The 26,129-nt window shown below is 37.6% G+C and overlaps 1 protein-coding gene across 1 annotated transcript in view; it reads left to right on the top strand.

Moving 5' to 3' along the window:
- IL1RAPL2 (interleukin 1 receptor accessory protein like 2) overlaps positions 1–26,129 on the top strand; it is a 1,316,516-nt gene that overhangs the window by 897,791 nt on the left and 392,596 nt on the right. The gene's annotated exons all lie outside the window — the stretch shown is intronic.

Raw genomic sequence — 26,129 nt, 5'->3', positions numbered from 1 at the left:
ATTTTGGGCAGAGGATCACAAACACATCCGCATGAGAAGGCAACAGATGTAAAGAAAAAAGTGCTATATTTATTTCAAACCCAGAGAGCAATGCAAGTATCATAAAAAATTTGTGCCAATGATTATATATATTCTTTTGCTGACAGCTTGGTCTACAAAGCTGCTAGAGTGCCGCATCAGCAAGTTTAACCCAGAGGCAACTCCAAACCGATGGATAATATGTAATTCAGTAAATGAAATCAAGTAGGAGTTTTAAAATCAGTTACATCTCCTTTCATCAGACATTTCTTCATCTCGTCACTTTTTTATGGACTATACATTGGAATTAATAGGAAATATCATCTGCAGGGTTATTTTTTAAATTTGTCCCTTGTTGTAAAGCAAGACCATTTGTGAAAGGAATTGTTACAAATGCGTATTTGTTACTGATAAGTGATACTATATGTGACCCAGTGCTTCAGTCTCCTTCATATTAAAAAAAGTAGGTTTGATTTGAAAAAAAAATTAACCCAGGTTCTTTGCTTTATTTTAAGTATAAAAAATAAAAGGAAAATTGAATCTGGAAGATTTTTGGAGTCATGTGATTAATTTATTCTCAAACCTATCTTCACACTATAAACTAACTACAAGCACTTTTTGAAAATGTAATCTTGGACTCCACTCAGAGATTTTAATTCAGGAGATCTGAAATGTGACCTGAGAACCTACATTATAAGCAGGCCTGCTGGGTACTTTTAATTTAATTGGTCCATTGGTCCATGTAGTATATTAGAACTACTGATTTAGTCTAACTCTTTATCCAATGTAGAGTCCTCTACAAAATCCTTAACATGTGTCATCATTCAGTGACAGAAGGCAATCCATTCCATTGTTGGTTGATTCTAATGGGAGAAAGTTCTGTTAAACCCAAGCCCTAGAAACTTTTCCCTAATAGCGTGTTCCCAGCAACCTCATAATGAATACTCCACAGTCAGACATGTAGTTGGCCCATCAAGGACACCTTGTCTTGCTTAGATAATTCTGTCTGAAGGACTAAGGACTGTGTGTATCAACAAACTAAATTACAATGCAAGGTACATTTATATTGATAAAGCAAAAATATCCATAGGTCTATGCCCCCTAGTTAGTAGCTAAGCTTTATTTTAATGTTTTCTCAGCAATGATTTACAATAAGAACTTAAATCTTGGCTGAGTATCTAAGATCAAGATTTCTCACATTGACGACAACACCAACTCAATCAGTATCGGGAAGTTTGAGAATTTTGACTGAAAAGCCCCACTAACCTCCTCAGAGCTACCAAGGTTACAACTGGATTTAACTCCAGCCTCAGACTCCTCCTGGAAAGAAAGAGCCCCATCTACTTGTCCTGAACTTCTTTAAGAAAAAAAGACAAGCCTGGGAAGCCTGTGCCAAGATAATCATACTATGGGGAATAAGAATAGTACACAATTGGGGTAGGAAGTGGAATGATAAAGAGGATTTACATTGAAACTAAGCTGAGGTGGGGGTGGAGGGAACCTGCACTGCACAGAAGCTAAATAGTGAACAAAGGGACTGAGTGTGTAACTGACAAGCCTTTTCTTCTCACTATGTCTTCCTTCTCAGTATGCTTATCTCTTGCCTACCTCAGTTCTCAGCTCTGTCATGCTTCATGATCCTATAAGCACCACCCAGGAGTATCCCAAGGGTCCTCTTCCAAGTAGTCAGCTGAGATTGAGGGACAGATTGTTTACTCCGGGTCCAGCTGACCCACCAGGGTACGGTCAGACTAAAAGGAAATCTAGGGCAGCTATGAGTCTGTCCTGATAATAAAACATGGTCCACAGTTCCAGAATGAAGCCAACCTAGAAAAGGAAGTCTAAATCTCACCTTGGAGAAGAGAGGTGGTCACAAACCAGACCCTAACTGAGAACAACACTGACTAACCACGAGTGGTGTGAGCTGAATAAAGATTACCTGGGTGAGAGCTCACAAATTTCTTTTTACTGAATGCAACTAGAAAGGTAGATGTCACCTCCATGTAAATGACTTGATGACTTAAGGCAAAGATAGGCAGGGGAAGAGAAAGGGACAGTAATAAAGAAGATCAGAGTGGAGAGGAGTTAGGAAAAGGGAAATTGAAGAGATAGGAAAAAGAGAGGGTTATAATTAAGGATGATGGGGGCATTTCCCCCAGGAATTTTAAGTAATACAGCCACTTTTTTTTTTTCTGAAGCCAATTTCTATGGCTAGAATCCAGCCAGTTCGAAATAAAATGACAGTAACTTTCTTTTTTGATTCAAGGAAACAACCCCTGGTATCTTCTTCCTTTCATTTGCTGATTTGTGTGCACAGGCCCATCATAAGGAAAAGGGGAGCTGACTGTGTACTGACCATGCCTCCTCCAATCTTCAATGAGCCTCACAAGGTCTTTTTAAGACTGAAGTGAAGTTTTTATTTTTTTCCCTTTTTTGCCCCCAGCTTTATGGAGGCATGATTGACAAAAATGGTATATGTTTAGGATGTACAACATAATTTTTAAAGATGCATTTTTTATGTTGGAGAATGAGAAAGCAGAGTGAATGTCTGTCTGCTTATTCTGACACCACCAAGAACTTTCCATATTTAATTTAGCTAATTTCAATAAAAAATGCTAAGAACCACAATAGAGATGAAAACAGTAACATAAACCTGACTAAATACAAGCCCCATTGTACGTGATTAAAATAAAGATTAGCTGTTAACTAGGGGGCCCCTGTAGAATGGGGCAGGAAATTAAAGTAATTAAATAGGCCCCCTCTCCCAGTTATTCTCTATAAAAGCGTTTATTTATTTCTGCCATAGCACATATCAAGAGCTGTAATTATCTTATTTATTCTCCCTGTTTTTTTTTTGTTTGTTTGTTTGTTTACTACCTGTCTCCCTTCTAGTAGAATGCCAGATTCATGAGGGCAGGGATGATTGACTGTTTTCTTGCCTATTATATATATTCCAAGGGCCTAGAAGACTACCTGCATATAGCAAACACAAATTAAACATGTATTTAGTGGGTAATGGTTTATCTATCTTATTAATTCAAAGAACCAACTCCTAGTTTTGTTGATCTGTTCTACAGTTCTTCTGATCTTTATTTCATTGAAGATTGCTCAAAACTTTATTATCTCTCTTCCTCTGCTTGGTGTAGGTTTCATCTGCTCTTCTTGTCTCCAGTTTCTTTAGGCACGAGGTTAGCTTGTGTATTTGGGTATTTCCCTCTTAGGGAAATGTATTTCCCTCTTAGGACTACTTTTGCTATATCCCAAAACCTTTGAATGGCTGTATCTTCATTCTTATTAGTTTCCATGAATCTTTGTAATTATTCTCTAATTTCCTGGTTGACATTTTCATCTTTTAGCAGCATGCTCTTTAACCTCCACGTGCTTGAGTTTCCTCCAAATTTCTTCTTGTGATTGAGTTTTAGTTTCAAAGCACTGTGGTATGGAAATATGCAGGGGACAATCCCAATCTTTTGGTATTGGTTGAGACCTGATTTGTGACCCAGTATGTGGTCTATTCTGGAGAAAGTTCCATGTGCACTTGAGAAGAATGTGTATTCAGTTGTGTTCAGATGGAAGTTCTGTATATATCTGTGAAATCCATCTGGTTCAGTGTATCATTTTAAGCCCTTGTTTCTTTGGAGATGTTGTGCTTAGAAGATCTGTCATTTGCAGAAAGTGCCATGTTGAAGTCTCCCACTTTTAGTATATTATTATCTAGTATGTCTTTACTTTGGTTATTGATTGATATACTTGGCAGCTCCCACATTAGGGGCATAAATATTCATGATTGTCAGGTCTTCTTGTTGGATAGACCCTTTAAGTATGATATAGTGTCCCTCTTCATCTCTTACTACAGTCTTCGGGATAAACCTTAATTTATCTGATATGAGTATTGCTACCCCTGCTTTCTTTTGAGGACCATTTGAATGGTAAATGGTTCTCCAACCTTTCATTTTCAGGCTGAAGGTGTCCTTAGGTCTAAAACGAGTCTCTTGTAGATGGCAAATAGATGAGTCTTGCTTTTTTCTCCAGTCTGAAACCTTGCATCTTTTGATGGGATCATTTAGCCCATTCACGTTCAGAGTTACTACTGAAAGATATGAATTTAGTGTCATCATGATACCTATTCAGTCCCTGTTTTTGTTGATTGTTCCCTTGGACTTCCTCTTTCTTTTACAGAGTCCCCCTTAGTATTTCTTGCAGAGCCAGCTTGGTGGTCACATATTCTTTCAGTTTCTGCCTATCTTGGAAGCTCTTTATCTCTCCTTCTATTCTGAATGAGAGCCTTGCTGGATAAAGTATTCTTGGCTGCATGTTCTTCTCATTTAGAACCCTGAATATATCCTGCCAGCCCTTTCTGGCTTGCCAGGTCTCTGTGGAGAGGTCTGCTGTGAATCTAATCTTTCTCCCCATATAAGTTAGGAATCTCTGGTCTCTCACTGCTTTAAGGATTTTCTCTTTATCTTTGAAATTTGCAAGTTTCATTATTAAATGTCGAGGTGTTGAATTTTTTTTTATTTGGGGGGAGAACCTCTCTATCTCCTGGATCTGAATGCCTGTTTCCTTCCCCAAATTAGAGAAGTTCTCAGCTATGATTTGTTCAAATATGCTTTCTGGCCCTCTGGCCCTCTCAGTGCCCTCTGAACCCCCAATTACATGTAGATTTTGCCTTCTGAGGCTGTCATTTATTTCCCTTAACCTATCCTCATGATCTTTTGTTTTTCTCTTTTTTCCTCAGCTTCCTTCCTTGTCATCAACTTGTCTTCTATGTCACTCACTCTTTCTTCCACCTCATTAACCCTCATGATTAGGACCTCCAGTTTGGATTGCATCTAATTTAATTGATTTTTAATTTCAGCCTGATTAGATCTAAATTATGCAGTCATGAAGTCTCTTCAACCCTTTATTCTTTTTTCCAGAGCCACTAGTAGCTTTATAATTGTGCTTCTGAATTGGCTTTCTGACATTGAACTGTAATCCAAATTCTGTAACTCTGTGGTAGAGAATACTGTTTCTGTTTCTTTATTTTGTGGTGAGTTCTTCCATTTTGCTCAGTGTAAAGTGACTGTATGAGTGGGCTGAATCATGAATATCAACCATGCCCTAAGTAAATTTCAGCCTAGATGATTCTGATGAGGTCAGAGACCAGAAATTAAAAACAAGGATCAGAACAAAATAAAAGGATCTTAAAGTGAAAAAAAAAATTTAAAACAAAGTAGTAAAAAATAAAAGGCCAACATTTCCAAAGAAGAAAATAAAGGAGAAAAAAGGAAGAGAAAAAAAAGTAAAAAGAGAAAAAAGAAAAAAGGGAGGAGACTTGGAGATGGTGTTGGTGACGAAGTTGTAGTGGAGGGAGAATGTAGTCTACCTGAGGGGTCCTAGAGGGTGATCCTCTTGGTTCTGAGTGTATTAAGTTCCATATGTTAGAAGATACTCAGTCCCAAATTTATATAAACCAGAAATACTTGTAGAGATCCCCAACATTGACCACCGAAACATAAATGAGATAAAAGAGGGGGGCAGAATGGGAATGAAGAGAGAATATAATCTCACAGAATGAACTAGCACAGTATACCACTTGGTTCTGGGTGCATGCTGGTCATGTTTTAGAAGGTATTAACTCCTGCCACTGCAGAACAAAATGAGGCAGAAAAAACAAAAAAAAAAGTATATCATATATCTCCCAAAAGTAAATTGAGTATGTTGAAGGGAATCTAGAAGTGGATAATATATCTAAGACATGTAATAGTAGAAATATGAAAGCCAATAAGGGAGAAACTTAAAAATGAAGAGCTGGTAAAATATTGTAGTTAAGGTGGGAAAAGAGAAAAAAATATTGGAAATTTTTAGTCTGATATAAAAACGAGTTGTTCTGGAAAAAAGGGGGGATAAGGAAGGGTACCCTCTAGTTCTATATAGTATAAATCCCTGGACTTCCTCTGGAGCTTTCCAGCACTGCTTGTTCAAGAACTTGCTCTTCCCCTATCCTTCCAGCTGGTCTTCTGGGGGAGGGGCCTGCTGTGCTGATTTTCAGGTGTATGTACCTGGGGGAGATGTCTCTCACCCCTGCCGGGTGCCAGGCTCAGTGGGAGCTGTTTACCCAATGAGGCCTCTGTTCCCTGGTGGCCCCGCCCCTCCCAGGCAGAAGGTGAAACAAAGACGAACAACAACACTGGCAGATGTGGGACCCGATCCCAGAACTCTGGGATCATGTCCTGAGCCTAAGGCAGATGCCCAACCGCTGAGCCACCCAGGCATCTCAGGCAACTTTTTTTTTTGTTGGTAATTTGTGATTATATATATATATATATATATATATATATATATATATATATATGCTTCTTTATAGTCTCCTCCCCTCATTTGTGGTATCCATGAGTACTGGGACTGTGTCTCTTTTTGCTCAACACTGTATTTCCAGCACCTTATACAATCTTTGGTGCAGGATTGACAATTAAACACTTGCTGATTGTATGAGTAAGAAAAGAGATGGATAAAGCAGTTAATATTATTCCTTCCCCCATTCCTCAATGTGCAGACATGCCATCCTGGTTCTTGGTGTTTTTAGAAAAGTCTTGATAACCTCAATTACACTTTAATGATTTGAAATGAAGTTTACAAGAATAATTTATTTTGAAAGGAAGAAATATAAGGAAGGGATACCCTTTTGTTTTCATTTCTTATGCACAAAGTAGTGGGTCCAAAGCTGGATTTTCTTTATATATATACTATACTTATAGCAACACCAATATACCATGTTATTTTTTGTCACAAGCAGCAAATTCCCAATTGGGTGCCACAGAGCCCTTTGGAAATTTGGCTGGCTGGGCCTTGTAAGGCATTTTAATTGGATCATGTTGTATTGGTTACTGTCCCTGGGCTGGGTTCTATTCTTCTTCATGCTGGGTTGGGGAGGGGCAGGGCTTGTACAGGCTCCTTGTCAGGCGTCCTGCTGCTAGCACTAGCTGTTTCCCTCTCTCCTGATTCTTGCATCCTCCCACCTGTTCTGAGACTCTCTAACACCCCATGACTTGGAGCAGCTGTTGTCTCTGCCTCTGAGTCAGGCATGTGTCCATTAGGGGTTTATATAACTAGGCCCTGGGAGGGATTTTTCCCAAGTGGAGCCACCTCAAGTATTTTATTTACTTTAGGATATATCACTTCTGCTTGCTTACCCTTCCTAGTAAGTGTCATGTCTCTAAACTTTCTGGAGTCATGTTTTAAATGCAGCATCTGCATGTACCACATTTATGGTTTGCTGATTTGCAGATCCTGGCACCACTCCTTCTCTTATACCAGACATTCAGTAAGTATTGTTTAATCAAATTGGATCAAACTTGAAGGCTTATTGGTGTCATTAGAAGAGGTAGAATCCAAAATGACTGTCTTCCTAGGAAGAAAGTATCTTCATATCTTTAACATTTTGAGAACTACATTTGTGAGGATGACATGTTTAGGTGAGATTTTTTTTTTCAAAGATTTTATTTATTTATTTATTTATTTATTTATTTATTTATTTATTTATTTATTTATTTATTTCAGAGAGAAAGAGAGAGCATGAGTAAGGAGGAGAAAGAGGGGGCTCCATCCCAAGACCCTGGGATTATTACTGAGTTGAAGTCAGATGCTTAACTGACTGAGCCACCCAGGCACACCATTTAGGTGAGATTTAGATTATAGTTTAAGACTAATGACTAACTGCTGACCTCTATCAGTAACAGGAAGGGTTATTTAGTAAATCTGTTACTGAGTTTCTAATTCAGTCACTATTGAAAGTATCTAAAATAATATATATACAAAGTCATTATAAGTAGTTGTAGATTTGGAATATTCCAATAAGGATTCTGGTTTAAAATATTGCAATGTATGCCTTTAGTATACATATATTCAAAGAAGTAAATTAAAAAATTGAAAAGAAAATAAGAATCATAAACAAATTTTAGTTAATGTTACAACAGAAAGTGAAATTGAATCATATAGCAACATCTAGGTTTCTCTCTTTTCAAAAAGGAGTATTGGAGTATCAAAATGAAGGGGATAATAATATCTGAACCAAAAAACTGTAAAATGTTTGATACACTAAATAAATTGAACTGTCAAGGATTTTCGAAGGCTTAAAGTTTCCTACATATAGGTACTAGTGGTCTAAAATTTATCTGAGTTTTAAAAACTCCCTGGGTCCAGACTCCAGGGATACAAACAAATAAATATGGTAGCTTTGCCTTTCTCTGTTGAAACTAAATTTCACTAACTTTCAGCTTTGTTTTCATTTCTGAATCATCACTTTGCTAACTTAGATTTACTTTGTCTAAATGCCATTTGCTTTGATAATCTCAGAAGCGATTTCCCACAAAGAGTTCCTGACAGCAGTAGTCAGCTCTGTCTGAGACTTTTTCTGAATTTCTAGGTGTCATTTGACTCCACCTTCACCTTGATCTGCTGCTCCTTTCATTCACCTCTGCAAAGAAAAGGAGCTTCACTCATTTTATTTTTATATTTGGCAAATGATAGCAACCAATAGTATTTATAATTTTGACATACATAATTGAGAATGAAAGCAGACATGATTTTCCAAGATTTAATTACTAAATCTGTGGTACATTTGTATAGTCTTGTGATTTGGACATTTCATGGATGTAGTGTTCCTCTTATAGAACTAGCCATTCAGGCTTAGCCTTCATTTACTTTCTTACTCCCAAGATCACTGTGATTTATGTAAAATTAGTGTAAAAAGGTCGGTTGTCTTGAGAATTCAGATCTGGTTGAGAGACTTGGAAATTAGGTAGAATGTGCTTGGTTCCCCCCCCCCCCATAAATCTGAAAAGCCTGTGATTTTCCTATCCCTGGAGGCAATCTGCTAGATTAGAGACATGTTCTGTCCCAAAGACAGAAGCTCAAGAATACCTAGAAATATCTTGATCTGAAACAGAAGCCATACTAGGCTTCATGAAGAAGGCTTTGGAATATAAAAATCAGATTAGACTAAAAATCTCAGAATCTGGATCCCTGGGGGGCTCAGCAGTTTAGTGTCTGCCTTTGGCCCAGGGCGTGATCCTGGAGTCCCGGGATCAAGTCCCGCATCAGGTTCCCTGTATGGAGCCTGCTTCTCCCTCTGCCTCTCCCTCTGCCTGTGTCTCTACCTCTCTCTCTCTTTCTCTCAGTGTCATAAATAAATAAATAAATAAATAAATAAATAAATAAATAAAATCTAAAAAAAAAATTCCCAGAATCTTACCCTATATCTTACTTTTTATCACAGAAGTTGTTCACCATTTGGCACATGATCTAGTGGCACATTCTAAATAAAAATGGGATGACATGAATTAGCATGTTGACCAAAAACTGTGAAAATGAGCTTTAATTTATAAATGAGTTGTAGCTGAACCTCAACATGGACAGAATGCTGAACATTCAGGAGAAAAACATATGGAATTTCTGTTATTTATCTCTAGGGACACCATGAATATATCCAATCAATCTGTCAGGTAAAAGATACTATAGGCATCACTCATTGTCAAGAGATTTGATTTAGAGACTAGACCTACAGAATCTGGTGACACAAAACAATGCTTTTCAAAATTTAATATGCTTCACAATAAGCTGCTATGCTTGATAAAATGCAAAATTTTAGTCCCTTACCAAAGAAAGTGTAATTCACTGGATTTGGTGTTGGCTCAAGAATCTGCCTTTAAACAAACAAAGCAAGTTGACCATCAGCTATCTTTAATGGGTAAGTCAACTATGCCCTTGTAGCATGAAAGCATCCATAGACAAAATGTAAAGAAATAGGAGTGAATGTGTTCCAGTAAAACTTTATTTACAAGGCAAAAAGCCTAAAGCTGGATTTCATCCATGGGCCACAAGAAGTAAGCATAGTTTTCAGGTCCTGAGCCCTGGCCTAAAGGATTAACTCTTCCTAGAAACATAGAACTTCTAGTCTCAGAATTTTATTTTGGAGCTGGTTTGAAGTTTATATCTAAGGAGCACCTATTGGTCAATTATGGTAATGAAGCACATTTCCATTTACTATTGTAAATATGAAATAAGGTGGAGAACAAATTTCCTTAAGTTGTGTACACAAAATAAAGAATACTCATGACCAGGGATACCTGGGTGGCTCAGTGGTTGAGCATCTGCCTTCAGCTCAGGGCGTGATCTCGGAGCCCGGGGATTGAGTCCCACATTGGGCTCCCTGAGAGGAGCCTGCTTCTCCCTTTGCCTATGTCCCTGCCTCTCTTTCTGTGTCTCTCATGAATAAATAAAATCTTTTAAAAAAAGAATACTCATGACCATTTTCTCCAGAAAATCATCCTGGATTAATTAAGCCCAGTCTTCAGTTAGCCAAAACATTCTCTTGCTTATGTTTTCTGTATGACTCACATTGATAATTTTGAACCCTTCTATGACAATAGTACGGGGCAACAGGATTAAGACCATTTTGATAGAGCAAGGATGGAACACAGCTGGCATTTGTGCTGCCATTTCCATTTCTGATACCATGGCAGACACTGCCAAACATTTATGGTACTCTTTCCTTCTGAGTATATATATAACCACAACATCTCAAAAATCTTAGTGATTTGTTATCAACTGACAGAGTTGTCATGTGAGATTAAACTTACATGTTATCCCTTAATAAATTAGCCTTGCTATGTGGTGTTTTTGTTATTTGTGGTTATTCTATTTGGGAGTACATAATATTACTTCTACTATACCTTTTCTTTTTATTCTGCTATATCTTAAAGTAATTATAAGCCTTGCCCAAAAGAATTCCATAGTATATTTTGAATAGTTGTCATTGTTTTCCTCTTAGATAATAAGTATTTTAAATTCATGGGCTCTGCCTAGTTTATCATGTTATATCCTGAAATCACTCCAGAAACACACTTGAAAAGTTAATACAGAATCATTTCTCATTAGAATGTCAATGTTAATATTATATAATTAGTATACTAAAAACTTCTGCTAATAGTTATTAATTAAAGTATATTTGAAACTATAAAAACTGATATTGGGGCAGCCTGGGTGGCTCAATGGTTTAGTGCCATCTTCAGTCCAGGGTGTGATCCTGGAGACCCGGAATTGAGTCCCATGTCAGGCTCCCTGCATGGAGCCTGCTTCTCCCTCTGCCTGTGTCTCTGCCTCTCTCTCTCTCATGAGTAAATAAGTAAAATCTTTAAAAAAATCTGATATTGGCAATTTGGAACTGAAGATACTTATAGTCTGGTTTTAGGTCAGATATTTGTAAACTATAGCATAGTCTTTACACTTGATCTTAGCCAAACTCCAAGAAGTGATAAACTATAGAATATTCTTTGAAATAGCACTTTTGATCAATTTGGGTTAATACTATTAAAGGATTTATTGGCTTCATAATCAAAGTCCTTGCTTACCAAATACAATATAGTGTATAGCATTAAATAGACTCACTTGCATAGCATAGTACTGACTCAGCAAGCTTGTTATATTATATGCTGGCTATTGTAATAGAACTTGTTTAGTAAAATTCGAAGAAAATTACCATTTAACAAAAACAAAACAGTTTTCACGGGATTTTCAATTTTATCCTGGCATGTAAAACTCATGTGTAATATGAGTATATCTGACTATTTACTGAGTGGTGGTCAGTATTTTACTGTTGGTAGGATTGGTTACAAAGAAGTGTTGAACAGAAACTCAAGTTGAATAGGATTAAAAACTAAGTGCAGAGGACTAATGCAGTCCTACTAGGTAGCTTGTCCTAAAATTTCTAGGATATGACAGCCTGGTAAATGGGGCTTTTCTAGTGGTATGTGATCTGAGAAGTCATCTCCATCAGACCCTAAGCTTTTTACCTAGCAAATTTGATAGAGGCTCAACTGTCAAAATAAACTAGATGGATACTAGCATCCCTTTATATTTAATACATGTGTATCAGCACCAAAATGTCTCTCACAGACAAAACTTATGTTTTTCAAGCTTTTTCTACAGTCCCATGTTAGGCCCTGGGATTCATTATCTGACTTCTGATATTTCCAAAGCTCCATGACAGGATCTGACTTTTTATTTTTAACCAACTTGTTTCTCTTAAAACATGGAAAATCTCTTCTCTCTGCTTAAAAAACAAAACAAAACAAAACTATCAACAGCCTTAGGCAAAGAGAAGGCATTTGTTAGAGTCTCTAGGAAGAGCCATTTGCAGAAAAAACACATTTCCCATCTTTATAGTTCTTTTTTCCCCCATCATTATAGTTCTGATGTCTGTCTTTGAGACAGATAAGAACCTATCTTCTCTAGGTATTCTCTAGTCTTCGCATTTACTGAAAATACACAGGAAGTAGGGAGAGTTTATAAGTGAAGGTAGGAAAATGAAAGACTGGGAACTCATGTGCATATTACAGGGAGATAAGAGACAGTGCAAAAGAAATGTTAGTGCAGAGAGGCTCTATAAAGGAATCTGAGGTTAAGAAATCTGTGTTCAGTGTTTTGAGTATATTGTAGGAAATCAGATCCAGATGGTTTTTGGACATGCTCTGGCCAAAATTTGACCAAGCTTGTAAATTGCTTATTGACAAGCTCAATTTACCAGACCAAGAACCCTCATGCTCCAAGGTTTAGGTGGGCAGAACTAGCCCCCAGCAAATTTGGGCAAAAAATTACGTGTTCTCAGTCTGCATTTTCTATACTTTTCTCAGCCATGAATGTTCCCACCGTAACTATCATGTCTGGTGCTCAGTAGCCTTCCCAGTTACTCAGCCTCTCCCTCTGGAAGAGCTCATTTACTTTAAAGTGTTAATGATGACTGACAGGGTTCAATTTGTTTCCTTTCCCAGGGGAATGCATTTAGAGTCTAAGAAATTATCTATTTGAGCAATTTTGAATATTCAGTTATATGGGAGAGGTATTGGTGATATAGCCTACTTTCTTACTGTCCCTGAAATCATAGCATCTATAGGTAATTGAGCACTCATAAAATCTGCCCTGTGGCTGGCTATGGAAATACAGGTAGGGAAGTTGGGAAAAGTTTTCCTAGTATTTGATTAAGCACTATCACTAAGCTACTTTTTTCTTTTGCATTTGTTTGACACTTTGAATTTAGTTTTCTGGAAAAGAAACTCTGATAAAAATACTAGAGACTCCTTAAAGACTTATCCCAAGATTTACTAGAAAAACAATGTATATTTTCTTCTATTTTTCAAGGTTATTTGGAGAGTGGAATGGAGGAACATTCAGAGTTCAGGACAAACCCACCAATTATAAAATGTCAGCCAGGTCTTTTGGAAGCTACTTGCCACATCCAGAAAGCCCATTGCTAAAAATCAAAGGACCAATTTGTTGGTTTTAATGCAGATTAATTTCTCATCAAGTTATTTTATCTATCCAAACAATTATCTGACAGTAGACGTAATTGATTTTTGTGTATGTGTGTTGATGACAGATAAGAAACTAATACTTGTAATGTTATAAACCATGCCTGAGCAGAAATCATTATATCAACTTGAATTTTAATATACAAAACTATTCTTGTTTTTTAATAAATGGTTTGCTCCTTGATATAGAATATGCTTTTATTATCCTTTTTATTACTTCCACATAGTTCAGGGTTTAATATTCTAGTCTAGCCATGTTTAGTTATAAAACCGATACACATGCTTATCACTGAGTACAATATAGTGACTATCAATGTATTTTTTTCCTACAATGACTATATTTATATCTAGTGAGAATTGAAAATCATCAACTATTTATTTGGCTGGTCCCATTTCTCTTAGCTTATTAAAACTACTGCTCATGTGTTTGGGATCCCTAGTTTATTTTATTGCAGCTGAATAAACCAACCTAAATTAATTAAATGCTTCTATTTGTTGCTACATTTACAAAATTAGGAAATTGGATAGGATGAATATAAGGTACCATAGATATGTCATCTAATATCCCTTTAAGCATTAAACATCTATAAATATATGTTTATCTTTGGTTCCCTAACAATAATACCTTACATCTAATAATACTTTCTAATTTACTTACAAGAGCCTAATTGATTCTTGCAATTGCATATTTACATAATTTACTGAGTTTCTGCTAAATGTCTGCAGTGTAGCCTCTGAGAATATAAAGCTGATGGAGATAGTCCAGAGATTATTATCCCCATTTTAGAGAGAAATAACTGGAGACTCAGAGAAATGTAGTTGATTTACCAAAGATTACAGTTGTGTAGCTGGGACAGAATCGCAAGTATTTTGACTTAATCTTTTGATACTTTCATTCTACCTCTTGTATACAAGTACATGGAAGAGCATAAAATGTTAAAGTTATGGATATGGCACCAAAAGCATCATCCATAAAAGAAAAAAATGGACTTTTTCAAAACTTAAATTTGCTACATAAAAAACACTGCTAAAATAAGGAAAAGAAAAGTCACAGAGTGGGAGCAAGTATTTGCAAATCATATATGTAATAAACTATTTGAATCCAAAATATATGAAGAATGCTCAGAACTCAATAATGAGGAAAACAAAAATAGGTTGAATGGACACTTAACCAAAGAAGATCTACAAATAACAAATAGACACAGGAAAATATATTAAACATTATTACTTATCAGGGTATTATAAACTTAAATCACACTATGCAACCATTACATGCCTATTAATATAGCTAATATTAAAAAAGTACTGACAATACCAAGTGCTGAGAGGGATGTGGAGCAATTGGAAATTTCATATAGTCCTGATAGGAATGGAAGATGGTTCAGCCATGGTGGAAAATGGCAGGTTCTTATGAAGTTAAATGTATGCTTACCATATGATCCAGCAATCTTAAAAGGATAATGTGTTTGCACAAAAAATCTGTACAATGAGTATTTATAGTACTATTCATAATTCATAATTACCCCAAACTGGAAACAGCCCACATGGACTTCAGCAAGTTTTGTATCCTGTTTACGGTGGTAGAAAAACAGTCTATGCATGTGTTAAAACTCATGGAACTCTACATGCAAAAATGTTAAAAAGATAATTATTATACATTAATTCTTATAGCCAAGATTTAAAAAATAAGTGAGGTTTGGAAGATAGCTGTGCTCACCACTATACCACAAACAATTCAGGACTTCAAATTATATTATAAGGCTGTAGTAATCAAAATAGTATGGTAATGGCACAAAAAATAGACACTTGTATCCATGGAGCAGTATAAAAAAACCCAGAAATGAACCCAGAATTCTATTATCAATTACTTTTTGAGAAAGCAGGAAAGAATATCCAAGGTGAAAAAGACAGTCTCTTCAATAAATGGTGTTGGGGAAACTGGACAACCACATGCAAAAGAATGAAACTTGTCCATTTTCATATACCATACGTAAAAATAAATGCAAAATGGAGTAAAGACCTAAATGTGAGACCAGAAACCATAAGAATCCTAGAGGAGAACACAGGCAGTAAAGTATTTGACATCAGCCATAGCAACTTCTTTCTATATATGTCTCCTGTGGCAAGGGAAACAAACGCAAAAATAAACAATTGGGACTATATCAAAACAAAGTGCTTCTGCACAGAGAAGGAGATAATCAACAAAACTTAAAGGCCACCTACAGAATAGGAGAAGATATTTGCGAATGATATATCTGATAAAAGTTTTTTATCCAAATTATATAAAGAACTTATAAAACATAACACTCAAAAAAATAAAACTTAACACTCAAAAATGAACAATCCAATTAAAAAATGGACAGAAGACATGAATACACGTTTTTCCAAAGAAGACATCCACATGGCCAACAGACACACGAAAAGATGCTCAACATTACACATCATCAGGGAAACAAATCAAAACTACAATGAGATATCACCTCACAGCATTCAGAATGGCTAAAATTAACACAAGAAACAAGAGTTGTTGGCAAGGATCCCAAGAAAGGGGAACCCTCTTACATTGTTTGTGGGAATGCAAACTGGTGCAGCGATTCTGGGAAACAGTATGCAGGTTCCTCAAAAAGTTAAAAATAGAACTACCTTATGATCCAGCAATTGTACTACTAGGTATTACCCAAAGGATTCAAAAATACCTATTTGAAGGGATACTGACATTTATAGGAGCATTATCCACAATAGACAAATTAAGGAAAGAGCCCAAATATCCATCAACTAATGAATGGGTAAAGAAATTCCAACAAAGGGTTTTAATGTAGATTTTTTTTTTTGCACCCAGGCTGTTGATTGCTAAATGTAATAGTCTGATCATGACGCTGAATAAATGTGTCTTTTTTTAAATGTGCTGTGTAAAGTTAGTCTACTCTGAAGCCATCTTGGTAAACTACCCCAACAGTGTGAAGTTAGAATTCCTTCAGGGTGATGCCAGGTTCCACTCGAAATTTATTTGCAACCTGCTTGGGCACAGAAGCCATTGTCTCCACAAACCTTGGTGTGGTTGAACTGACTGTTAATGTGTTGTGACCTGGAGTTCACCGTTAAAAGGGTCACCCAAGCAAAGTCCTGGAGTTTATTTGGTTATTATGATTGTTGGCACATCCTATGCAATATATCTAAATTGAATTATGGTATCAGATAAAATTATAGATGGGATTAAAGCTTGTGTATCGTCCATTATCATGTGTAATCAATAAATGATTTAATATTCTCTTGAAAAAAAAAAGAAACGGCATATAATGGAATGTTACCCAGCCATCAAAGAGAATGAAATCTTGCCATTTCTAACGATGTGGATGGAGCTAAAGAGTCTTATGCTAAGCAAAGTAAGTCAGTCAGAGGAAGACAAATACCATAAGATTTCACTCATGTATGGAATTTAAGAAACAAAACAAAGGAGCAAAAGGAAAAATAACAAGAGAAAGAGAAAAAGCAAGAAACAGACTCTTATAGACAACAAACTGATAGTTACTAGAGGGGAGGGGTTGGGAGATGGGTGAAACAGGTGATGAAGATTAAAAAGTACATTCGTCTTAATGAATGCTGTGTAATGTATAGAATTGCTGAATCACTGTATTGTCCACCTGAAACTAATATTACACTGTACGTTAACTAAGTGGAATTTAAAACCTTAAAAAAAGTAACAACAAAAAAGAAAATGTAAAAAAAAATAAGTGAAGTTTGAATTCAGCACTAACACTTCTTTTATCTTATTAGCAACACTCCTCTAGGCATCCAGTCTCTCCTCAGTTCTTTCAGCTTTCATATGTTCTGAAGAACCAATTCACACAAAAATTCAAATGATACTAATATATATATGTGTTTCTTCTGGTAGGGTCATTTTCATTTGAGCAGATCACAGAAGTCTTGTGTTCAGTATTGCATCTCAGTGAGTTGGAGTCTAAGGATTGGCCAGTGTGTAAAGGAGCCCCTGTAGAGAGAATAGAGCTAAAACAGCCTTCTATGCGTTTCTGAAACTGAAGTATATTTGTTTAGCTTTTCAAATTTTATTTTGTAGATTGTGTAAGAGTATGACACAGTCTAGTTGGTGCTATAGATTAATATATAGAGATATATATCACCCCTTCCCAATATTGAATATACTCAGATCAGGAAAGGAAATCATAATTGAAATGAAAAACAGCACCTTGAAATCGCCACTTCTTAAATAATTTAATTGATAAGTTTCTTACATCAAAATTCTGAAACTAGGGCAGCATTATTATACACACATTATTTTTATTGTCACTTTCTGAGAGCTGAGTAACTATGCATGTAAATTGCTTTTTAAAAGCTGTCTAACAGATTCCTTTTGTACAGTACAAAATGTTTAAAGCAAAAATTCATTATTGATTTTTTTAAAGATTTATTTGATAAAGAGAGAGAGAACAGGAATTGGGGAGAGAGGGAGAGAGAGAGAAAGAGAGAGGGAGAGAGACTCTCAAGCCGACTCCATCCTGAGCATGGATCTCCACATGGGGCTCCATCTCATGACCCATGAGATCACAACCTGAGCCAAAATCACTGGTCAGATGCTTAACTTATCAAGCCACCCAGGCACCACTCATTTATTTTTTAAAGCTAATTTACATGTTAGGCTTTCCTAGAATGAGGTCAATGTGTGCAAGAATTGAGAGGTTTCAAACACTGCAGAATTTATTACAAACTTCATTTTTTATTTGTATTGATATCAAAAATAGTTAAACCAGACTTTCAAGCCATACTACAAATAGTATAGTGAGTGTTTGTACATTAATCATATAAAATCATGTATATTAGATCTCAGTAAAAGTAATAAAGGACTTCAAAATATATTAGTGTTGCAGCTCTTTCCAAAATGACCCTATCAACACTCTGACTTAATTGGAATATTTTACCTATATTTATTTTCATTTTCATGTCAGGTTTGAAAAATATTTCAAGCTACACATCACAAGTGCATAAGACATATGATCTTAATTGTACTTTTTTTTTTGCCTCTGTCAAAATCAGGTGAAATGTAAACACAAGAATTACTAAAACTATGATAGGATGTTTACCCTATCTAGAGGCAGGTGCCAGGAATGCCCAATCTTGGGTTATATCCACCAAATCCCAGTATCACTGATCAACTCTATTTAAAAGCACTCCAATCAGAATCTTCCTTGAGAAGAACAGCAATAAAAAAAAATGTTGTAGTGAGTTAAAAAAATAGTTGAGAGGCTGAATGTTTAGTTACATCCATTAACCTTTAACTTGGATGATGTGGATAGAGGAAGACAGTTTTGTTTTAAGCATGACACTTGAATAAATTAATGGTTTGATTAAAATGTAGTATTAGAGATTAAAAGTATAATATGGATAATACAGTATCAGAGAAGATAGTAAAGCCACCAGGGAAATTATTTAAACCTGAGAAAGAGAACACATCAAAACTAATAGCCAGGGGAGGGGGCAGGATGACGGAAGAGAAGGGTCCCCAAGGCATGTGTGCCCACCAAATTACCTAGATAACTTTCAAATCATCCTGAAAACCTACGAATTCAGTCTGAGATTTAAAGAGAGAACAGCCGGAATGCTACAGTGAGATGAGTTTGCACTTCTATCAAGGTACAAAGACGGAAAAAAAATAATAGAGAAATAAAAAAGCATCCAAGGGGGAGGAGCCCCGTGAGGAGCCTAGCTAAGGCGTCCGGCGAGTGCCCCCAGTATAGGAAAGCCCCGTCCTGGAGAAGCAGGAGCTTCACAAACCTTCCCTGACGGAAAGGCCTCAGGCCTCGCAGGGAGGTGGAGCAGGATCCCAGGAGGGGTGTGGTGCCCTCAGGCTCCCAGGGGCACTAACAGAGGAACTGCATCCCAGGGGAGAGTGTGCAACACCCAGCGGCAGAGCTCCCTAAAGGGCTGCAGCCTGCACACGGCTGGGCCCTGGAGCAGCTCGGAGGCGGCTCAGGCAGCAGCTCTGCGTGGAGGGGGCTGCGCGGCCCTGGAGCCCAGGGCGCTGGGAACACGGCCCAAGATCCGGCGCTCCACCCGGACAGGCAGAGGCCCGGAGGGCCCAGGACAGCGAGGACACTACTGCCGCTGGGTGGCCCAGAGATGTGCAGATCAGCAGCCCGCCCAGAACATCCAGGCCCCTGCAGACTGAGAGCTCCATTAGTTACTATGAGAGCGGACTCCAGGACTGGAGAGCTGGCTGCCGCCACTGTTGTTGTTCCTCCTGGGGCCTCACAGGATAAACAACGGCCACTGAGCCTCATAGTGGCCTCACAGGATAAACACGATAAACAACTCCCACTGAGCTGTGCACCAGGCAGGGGGCTGAGCAGCTCCCCCAGGTGCTCACACCTGAGAATCAGCACAGCAGGCCCCTCCCCCAGAAGACCAGCTAGAAGGATAGGGGAAAAGCAAGTTACTGACCAAGCATCACTGGAAAGTTCCAGGGGAAGTCGAGGGATTTACAGTATATAGAATCAGAGGATACTCCCCCTTGTTTTTTGTTTTCTTTTGCTTCCCCCCCTTTTTTTCTCTTCTTTCTTTTTCTTTTTTTCCTTTATTTTTTCTCTTCTCTCTTTTTCTCCTTTTCCCAGTAAAACTTGCTTTGGCTACTCTGCACTGAGCAAAATGACTAGAAGGAAAAACTCACCTCAAAAGAAAGAATCAGAAACAGTCCTCTCTCCCACGGAGTTACAAAATTTGGATTACAATTCGATGTCAGAAAGCCAATTCAGAAGCACTATTTTAAAGCTACTGGTGGATCTAGAAAAAAACATAAAGGGTTTAAGAGACTTCATGACTGCAGAATTTAGATCTAATCAGACACAAATTAAAAATCAATTAAATGAGATGCAATCCAAAATGGAGGTCCTAATGATGGGAGATAACGAGGCAGAAGAACGAGTCAGGGACATAAAAGACAAGTTGATGGCAAAGAGGGAAACTGAGGAAAAAAGAGAAAAGCAATTAAAAGATCATGACAATAGGTTAAGGGAAATAAATGACAGCCTCAGAAGGAAAAAAATCTATGTTTAATTGGGGTTCCCGAGGGCGCTGAAAGGGACAGAGGTCCAGAATATGTATTTGAACAAATCATAGCTGAGAACTTCCCTAACTTGGGAAGGGAAACAGGCATTCAGATCCAGGAAATAGAGAGACCCCCCCCTAAAATCAATAAAAACTGCTCAACACATCAACATTTAATAGTGAAGCTTACAAATTCCAAAGATAAAGAGAAGATCCTTAAAGCAGCAAGAGACAAGAAATCTCTAACTTTTATGGGAAGAAATATTAGATTCACAGCAGACTTCTCCACAGAGACCTGGCAGGCCAGAAAGGGCTGGCAGTATATATTCAGGGTCCTAAATGAGAAGAACATGCAGCCAAGAATACTTTATCCAGCAAGACTCTCATTCAGAATAGAAGGAGAGATAAAGAGCTTCCAAAATAGGAAGAAACTGAAAGAATATGTGACCACCAAGCCGGCTCTGCAAGAAATACTAAGGGGGACTCTGTAAAAGAAAGAGAAAGTCTAAGGGAACAATCGACAAAAACAGGGACTGAATAAGTATCATGATGACACTAAGTTCATATCTTTCAATAGTAACTCTGAATGTGAATGGGCTTAAAGACCCCATCCAAAGGCACAGGGTTTCAGACTGGAGAAAAAAGCAAGACCCATCTATTTGCTGTTTACAGGAGACTGATTTTAGACATAAGGACACCTACAGCCTGAAAATAAAAGGTTGGAGAACCATGTACCATTCAAATGGTCCTCAAAAGAAAGCAGGGGTAGCCATCCTTATATCAGATAAACTAAAGTTTATCCCGAAGGCTGTAGTAAGAGATGAAGAGGGAAACTATACCATACTTAAAGGATCTATACAACAAGAGGACCTAACAATCATGAATATTTATGCCCCGAATGTGGGAGCTGCCAAGTATATCAATCAATTAATAACCAAAGTTAAGACGTACTTAGATAATAATACACTTATACTTGGTGACTTCAATCTAGTGCTTTCGACAATCGACAGGTCTTCTAACCACAACATCTCCAAAGAAACAACAGCTTTAAATGATACACTGGACCAGATGGATTTCACAGATATTTACAGAACTTTACATCCCAACGCAACTGAATATACATTCTTCTCAAGTGCACATGGAACTTTCTCCAGAATACACCACATACTGGGTCACAAATTAGGTCTTAACCAATACCAAAGGATTGGGATCGTCCCCTGCATATTTTCAGACCATAATGCTTTGAAATTAGAACTAAATCACAAGAAGAAGTTTGGAAGGATTTCAAACACGTGGAGGTAAAGGACCATCCTGCTAAAAGATAAAAGGGTCAACCAGGAAATTAGAGAAAAATTAAAAAGATTAATGAAAACTAATGACAATGAAGATACAACCATTCAAAATCTTTGGGATACAGGAAAAGCAGTCCTGAGGGGGAAATACATCGCAATACAAGCATCCATCCAAAAACTGGAAAGAACTCAAATACAAAAGCTAACCTTGCACCTAAAGAGGCTGGAGAAAAAAACAGCAAATAGATCCTACACTCAGCAGAAGAAGAGAGTTAATAAAGACTCGAGCAGAACTCAATGAAATAGAGACCAGAAGAACTGTGGAACAGATTAACAAAACCAGGAGTTGGTTCTTTGAAAGAATTAATAAGATAGATAAACCAAGAGCCAGCCTTATTAAAAGAAGAGAGAAAATACTCAAACTAATAAAATCATGAATGAGAAAGGAGCCATCACCAACAATACCAAGGAAATACAAACGATCTTAAAAAACTTATTGTGAGAAGCCTTATGCCAATAAATTAGGCAACCTAGAAGAAATGGACGCATTTCTGGAAAACCACAAACTACCGAACCTGGAACAGGAAGAAATAGAAAACTGGAACAAGCCAATAACTAGGGAGGAAATGGAAACAGTCATCAAAAACCAACCAAGACACAAAAGTCCAGGGCCAGATGGCTTCCCAGGGGAATTCTATCAAACGTTTAAAGAAGAAACCATACCTATTCTACTAAAGGTGTAGAAAGCTAAAGCTTTTCCATACCTATTCTACTAAACCATACCTATTCTACTAAAGCTTTTCCATTCAGAAAAGATAGAAAGAGGTGGAATACTTCCAAACTCGTTCTATGAGGCCAGCATCACCTTAATTCCAAAACCAGACAAAGACCTCACCACAAAGGAGAATTATAGACCAATATCCCTGATGAACATGGATGCAAAAATTCTCAACAAGATACTAGCCAATACAATGGAACAATACATTAAGAAATTATTCACCCTGACCAAGTGGGATTTATCCCCGGGTTGTAAGGCTGGTTCAACACTCGTAAAGCAATCAATGTGATAGGTCATATCAGCAAGGGAAAACACAAGAACCATATGATCCTCTCAATACGTACAGATAAAGCATTTGACAAAATACAGCATCCATTCCTGATCAAAACTCTTCAGAGTATAGGAATAGAGGGAATATTCCTCAGCATCTTAAAAGCCATCTAAAAAAGCCCACAGCAAATATCATTCTCATGGGGAAACACTGGGAACCTTTCCCCTAAGATCAGGAACAAGACAGGGATGTCCACTCTCACCACTGCATTCAATATAGTACTAGATTTCCTAGCCTCAGCAGTCAGACAGCAAACAGAAATAAAAGGCATTCAAATTGGCAAAGAAGAAGTAAAACTCTCCCTCTTCGCAAATGACATGATACTGTACCTAGAAAACCTAAAAGACTCCACCCCAGGATTGCTATAACTCATACAACAATTTAATAGAGTGGTAGGATACAAAATCAATGCTCAGAAGTCAGTGGCATTTCTATACACTAACAGTGAGACTGAAGAAAGAGAAATTAAGGAGTCAATCCCATTTACAATTGCACCCAAAAGCATAAGATACCTAGGAATAAACCTAACCAAAGAGGTAAAGGATCTATACCCTAAAAACTATAGAACATTTCTGAAAGAAATTGAGGAAGACACAAAGAGATGGAAAAATATTCCATGGTCATGGATTGGAAGAATTAATACTGTGACAGTGTCAATGCTACCCAGGGCAATTTACACGTTCTGTGCAATCCCTATCAAAATACCGTGGACTTTCATCAGAGAGTTGGAACAAATCATCTTAAGATTTGTGTGGAATCAAAGAAGACCCCGAATAGCCAAGGGAATATTAAAAAAGAAAACCATATCTGGGGGCATCACAATGCCAGATTTCAGGTTGTACTACAAAGCTGTGGTCATCAAGACAGAGTGGTACTGGCACAAAAACAGACACCTAGAACAATGGAAGAGAATAGAGAATCCAGAAGTGGACCCTCAACTTTATGGTGAACTAATATTCAACAAAACAGGAAAGACTATCCACTGGAAAAAAGACAGTCTCTTCAATAAATGGTGCTGGGAAAATTGGACATCCATATGCAGAAGAATGAACCTGGATCATTCTCTTTCACCATACACAAAGATAACCTCAAAATGGATGAAAGATCTAAATGTCAGACAAGTTTCCATCAAAATCCTAGAGGAGAACACAGGCAACACCCTTTTTGAACTCGGCCACAGTAACTTCTTGCAAGATACATACATGAAGGCAAGAGAAACAAAAGCAAAAATGAACTGTTGGGACTTCATCAAGATAAGAAGCTTTTGCACAGCAAAAGAAACAGTCAACAAAACTAAAAGACAACCTACAGAATGGGAGAAGATATTTGCAAATGTCCTATCAGATAAAGGGCTAGTATCCAAGATTTATAAAGAACTTATTAAAGTCAACAGAAAGGAAACAAACAATGCAATCATGAAATGGGCAAAAGACATGAACAGAAATCTCACAGAGGAAGACATAGACATGGCCAACATGCACATGAGAAAATGCTCTGCATCACTTGCCATCAGGGAAATACAAATCAAAACCACAATGAGATACCACCTCACATCAGTGAGAATGGGGAAAATTAACAAGGCAGGAAACCACAAATGTTGGAGAGGATGTGGAGAAAGGGGAACCCTCCTGTACTCTTGGTGGGAATGTGAACTGGTGCAGCCACTCTGGAAAACTGTGTGGAGGTTCCTGAAAGAGTTAAAAATAGATCTGCCCTACGAGTCAGCAATTGCACTTCTGGGGATTTACCTCAAAGATACAGATGCAATGAAATGCCGGGACATATGCACCCCGATGTTTATAGCAGCAATGTCCACAATAGCCACACTGTGAAAGAAGCTTCGGTGTCCATCAAAAGATGAATGGATAAAGAAGATGTGGTTTATGTATACAATGGAATATTACTCAGCCATTAGAAACGACAAATACCCACCATTTGCTTCGACGTGGATGGAACTGGAGGGTATTATGCTGAGTGAAATAAGTCAATCCGAGAAGGACAAACATTATATGGTCTCATTCTTTTGGGGAATATAAAAAATAGTGAAAGGGAATAAAGGGGAAAGGAGAAAAAATGAGTGGGAAATATCAGAGAGGGAGACAGAACATGACTCCTAACTCTGGGAAACGATCAAGGAGTGGTGGAAAAGAGGTAGGCAGAGGTTGGGGGTGTCTGGGTGATGGGCATTGAGTGGGGCACTCGATGGGATGAGCACCTGGTGTTTTGCTTTATGTTGGCAAATTGAACTCTAATTTTTTAAAAAATGCAGCCAGTGTTATCCAAAGTGATGTCAGTCTTGGTGGCAGACATCTGGGCTTATGCAGAGCTGGGGGGCTAATAGCTTGCTCATATGTAATTGAAATAAAATAGAGATAGGTGGGAAGGCTGGACTAAATAGTGAAAAGAAAGGTCCTGGAGCTCTTGGGTGGCTCAGTCGGTTAAGCATCCAACTCTTGATTTCAGCTCAGGTCATGATCTCAGGGTTGTGAGGCTGAGAGGCTCATGTCAGGCTCCACACTCAATAGGGAGTCTGCTCTTCTCCCTCTCCTTCTCTCCCTGCCCCTCCCCCTACTCATTTGTCTGCACTCTCTCCCTCTCTCTCAAATAAATAAATCTTTAAATAAAAAAATAAAAAATAAATTAAAAAAAACAAAACTAATAGCAGAACAAGACTAAATATTTGCATCTCATCAAAATAAAATGGCTGTGATTCAGTGTTTAAATATCATCAGCTTTTTGTTCTTTCAGGTATTCTACTCCCTACCCCTTAATTTTAAGCATCGTCCACCTTCCTCCAAACACTCCAACTAGGGAAATGTCTAAGAGTAAATGAAATTTGAGCAATGGCCCAGAGTTGGATGACTTGAGAAATACTGATTTGGTTAATAAACACCAGATAAGGGGTATATGCCAAGGATTAAGGAGAAGCTTTAGCTAGAAATGAAGGAAAGATTGAAATGACATAAATCACAATATCCTGAAGCAGCCAGCTCCATCTAAGGAGGAAAGGAATATTGAATTGGAATTAGAGAAAAGAGGTAGAAGACAAAACTTAGTAACCCAAACAGGTAAATATTGAAAACTCTGGGGTGACTATAGGAGGTGAGTTAGGGATTGTGTATCTGTGTGCATCAGAGAAAAGTGCTGTGCTGGAAAAAAATGAATTATGTAACCATAGAATCCCTTTTTGTGCTCATTCTTTATACTAAGCTGATATCACTGCAGCTTTTGTCCCTGTCAGATGGGCTGGTTTGTGGTGAACTGCAACAAAAGTGGCTTTACTTAAAATGAAGTCCTTTACCACA

Source organism: Canis lupus, chromosome X (genome assembly GCF_048164855.1).
Source record: "Canis lupus baileyi chromosome X, mCanLup2.hap1, whole genome shotgun sequence".
NCBI classification, from domain to species: Eukaryota; Metazoa; Chordata; class Mammalia; order Carnivora; family Canidae; genus Canis; species Canis lupus.
This window is presented reverse-complemented; position numbering and strand designations above follow the sequence as displayed.